This window comes from Nannospalax galili, unplaced genomic scaffold (genome assembly GCF_000622305.1).
Source record: "Nannospalax galili isolate Female #2095 unplaced genomic scaffold, S.galili_v1.0 scaffold366, whole genome shotgun sequence".
In the NCBI taxonomy this organism is placed as follows: Eukaryota; Metazoa; Chordata; class Mammalia; order Rodentia; family Spalacidae; genus Nannospalax; species Nannospalax galili.
Window position 1 is genome coordinate 457,428 of NW_008355168.1, and position 4,467 is coordinate 461,894.

The 4,467-nt window shown below is 39.7% G+C and overlaps 1 pseudogene; it reads left to right on the forward strand.

Annotated features, from left to right (window-relative positions):
• The window catches only part of LOC103749412, an 11,498-nt pseudogene that overhangs the window by 1,317 nt on the left and 5,714 nt on the right, over nucleotides 1–4,467 (forward strand).

Below are 4,467 nucleotides of genomic sequence, written 5' to 3' on the forward strand. Positions count from 1 at the left end.
TATTACTTAGTTAATATTAAACATCTTAGACAGATGTTGTGCAAGGTACTGTCTTAGAACAATAGGACCTCAGTGATTTCTATGTAATAGAAATAGCTTTGAAACTGTAATAGCTTTGAAACTACATGAAAGCCACAACTTTGGAGGGTTTTTATTCATAGTGAGAGACACCCCTCCCCAAGGGAATTCCTCTGGGTCCAAGCCCTGCGGGAGATGACCATGGTCCTTTACTGACCCCTTTGGCTCACAGTGGGTTCAGCTATGTGGGCCTAGTGGAAGAGTTACATAATAATGTACACTTTTACTCCCTGAAGTGAATCCTGTGTCATGGATAATGGACACTTTTACTCCCTGAAGTGAATCCTGTGTCATGAGCAGCTGGACCAAGAAGAAGCCCAGTGAGAAGCAGATGTGTGTTGCCTCTTCCATCACCCCAATGTCTTTCACCTTATGACTTACTGTCTGAGAGAGCAAGGTACTAAGCATGAAGCATGGCTGCTGCTGAAAAAGGCCAAAAAGACTGCTAGGGGCTGAAGAGATGGCTCAGTGGTTAAAAGCACCTGGCTCTTCTCACAGAAGACTTGGGTTCGAATCCCTGCACCCACATGGAGGCTAACAACCATCCATAACTCCAGTTCCAGTGGATCCAATGCCCTCTTCTGTCCTCTGCGGGCAAAGCACAGCACAGGGACACTTACATACATTCAGGCATAATATTCATACACATAACAAATAAAATTGTATTTAAAAAATTAAGAGATTCCACCCACTGTGTCCCGATTCTCCTGCAGCCTGACCCTCCACACACCCCATCCTGTTCCCCTTCCTCCCTTGGGCCCAGGCCCATTCTTACTCTTCCACCTCAGGTCTATGGACTAGCTTGCTAACCCAGACTAGCTTAATCGTCTGGTGTAGTTTGTTAGACCCTCCACAGGATAAGTAGGCTGTCCCCAACCCCAACTTGGCCCTGGCCTCCTGATCTGTCTGACACAGACCCACCTACCTACTACCCTGGTAAGTCAGATCCCACCCACTGCATCTTAATTGCCCTGCAGCCTGAGTGCCGCCACACACCCCCAACCCTGTGCCCCTTCTAGCTATGGGCCAAGGCCCATTCCTGCTCCCCTGCCTCAGATCTCTGGACTCCCCTTTTAGTCCAGGCCTGCCCACTGCATCCTGAATCCTTGCACCCAGACCAGGTCAATTCTCCAGCTTCATTTGTTAGACATTACACAAGCTGTCCCCATACCCATCTTGGCCTTGGTCCCCATTCTGATCTGCCTACCACAGACCTGCTTACTACGCAGACCAGCCTACTACCCTGTAAGAAGCTGAATCACACACCAACAAACTTTTCATTCCTGAGCAAAAAGCAACCAAGCTATATCAACAATATAAACAGAACCAAACTTCAACTAAACAAAGGCAGAATAGGATTTCCTATAAAACACACAACCAACAAAGACATCCATATGCCCAAATGGCAATACAAAACTACAAATAATATGTAAAACCAAGATAATATGTCACCACAAAACCTACCAGTCCTACAGACGTGTAATACAATGAGAATCAGCCTGAGGAACCCCACGATGCAGAATTTTTTTTAAAAAAAAATCATCAACATGATCAAAGAACTTAAAGAAAAGACAGAGAAACAATTCAAAGAACTCAAAGAGGATAGGCATAAACTAATGACAGAAGCTCAAGAAAATAAAAATATCCAGCTAAATGAAATAACAAAAACAATTTAGGACTTGAAAAGTAAATTCACAAAAGAGATAGCAATATTGAAGAAAACCCAAGCTGAACTGAAGATGGAATTGAAAAACTCAGTAAGTCCATTTGAAGAAACAGGAGAAAGCCTGACAACCAGAAAACAGAATAGCAAGTCTGCATGACAAAGTTGAAGAACTGGACTCCTTAAGCAAAGACTATAAAAAACATTTTAAAACACAGGAATGGAATTCACAGGAAATGTGGGACACCATGAAAAGACCAAATCTATATATCAGAGGCATACAGGAAGGAGAAGAATCTCAGGTCAGTGGCGTTGTCCATATCTTCAACAGGATTATAGAAGAAAATTTTCCTAAATTAAGAAAAGGCATAACTATACAGATACAAGAAGCACATACAACACCAATTAGACAGGACGAGAACAGAAACTCCCCACAGCATATCATAGTAAGAAACACTAAATGTACAGAACAAAAAAAAAAAAGGATGCTGAAAGCTGCTAGAGAAAAACAACAAGTCACGTGTAAAGGAAAACCCATCAGGATTACAGCTGACTTTTCAATGTAAACTATGAAAGCCAGAAGAGCCTGGACCAAAATACTCCCAGTTCTAAATGACCATGGATGCCAACCCAGACTACCTTATCCAGCAAAACTATCTATCATAGTCAAAGGGGAACAGAAAATTTTCCATGACATGGATAGGCTGAGAGAATTCATGTCCACCAAACCAACCCTACAGAGAATACTTGAAACAATTCGAAGGACTGAAGATAGGAATGACTATACCCAAGAGGTTACAGAAAGAAAACAAAAGAAGGTTACAGAAACACAGAATAGGACCAAGAACACTGGACTAAAATGACAGTAACCAAAACACATCTTTCAATAATAACTCTAATTATCAATGGCCTCAACTCCCAGTCAAAAGACAAAGGTCAGTGGGCTGGATTAAGAAGCAAAACCCATCTTTTTGCTATCTTCAAGAAGCCCATCTCACCTTCAAGGACAGGCACTACCTTAGGGTGAAAGGATGGAAAAAAATATTCCAAGAAAATGACTCTAAGATACAAACAGGTGTTGCAATTATATCTGACAAAACAGACTTCAAATTAAAACTAATCAGAAGAGATAGAGTGGGTCACTTCATTCTAATCAAAGGAAAAATTGACAAGAAGATACTACAATCATGAACATATATGCACCAAATTCTGGTGCACCCAATTTCATAAAACAATACTGTAGAACTATAAAACACAGATTAATCCCAACTTAGTAATACTAGGTAACTTCAATGCCCCACTATCTCCAACAGACAGGTCAAGTGGACAAAGAATAAACAGAGAGACATCTGAATTAAATGACATCTTACATCAAACAGACTTCTACAGGATATTCCACCCAAACATCAAAGAATACACTTTCTACTCAGCAGTCCACACAAGTTTCTCTAAAATTGACCACATACTGGGGCACAAAACAAACTTCAACAAATACAAAAAAAATGGAACAATTCCACACACTCTATCAGCCACAATGCAATATAAGCTTATAATTAATAGTTCTAGTAACTACATGAACTCATGGAGATGAAACAACACACTCTTATATGATGAATGGGTCAAAGAAGAAATTAAGAAAGAACTAAAAGTATTCTTGGAACTAAATAAAAATTATAACACAACACAACAAAACTTCTGGGACACTGTAAAAGCAGTCATAAGAGGGAATTTTATAGCTCTAAGTGCCTACATTAAAAAAATCAGAAAGAGCACAAATAAATGACTTAACAGTACAACTCAAGACTCTGGAAAGGTAAGAACAAACCAAACCCAAACCTAGTAGATGAGAGGAAATAACAAAAATCAGAGCAGAAATTAATGAAATAGAAACAAAGAAAACAATACATAGAATCAATGAATCTAAGGGTTGGTTCTTTGAAAAATTAAACAAGATGGACAGACCCTTACAGTTAACCAAAAGAAAGAGAAAAATCCAAATTAACAAAATCAGAGATGAAAGGGGAAACATCACAACAGATGCCCAACAGATCCAGAACATTATAAGATATACTTAAAAAAACCCATTAAATTTGAAAATCTAAAAGAAATGGATGAATTTCCAATTTCATGGAAACCACCAAAGTTAAATCAAGAAGAGAGCCACAGCTTAAACAACCCTTAACAAATAAGGCAATTGAAACAGTAATACAAAACCTCCCAACTCAGAAAGCCCAGGCCCAGATGGATTCACAGCAGAATTCTATCAAACATTCAAAGAAGATCTACAACCAGTACTTCTACCTTCCTAAAGCAAAGACCTCTAGATAGGCTGACTAGATTCACCAGATGGACAAGTAGTGGGGAATGGCTGGGGGTGCCGACAACACAGCAGACAGTAGCAGGGATATCAGAGTATAAGGGTTGTAGTGGGGGGGAAGGAGGCTATGGGAGGGTGCTACCTGGGAAGTGGGTGTACAGTTGAATAAGATGGTTTGGGATGTTCTGTGTGATATACACACACACAAAAATCAACAAATTTAAAAAATGTATTATATTTGAGGAGGAAGCATGGAAATTTACGTCATGTTAATCAGTAGAGGTGATAAATAATACCATTGAAATCTACCTGATGACTTTATAGACACACACAGGCACCAAGGATCCAAGTGCAACCGATTATGACTAGTAATAATCAGATACATACAGATTAGAGATGCATGTGCCGA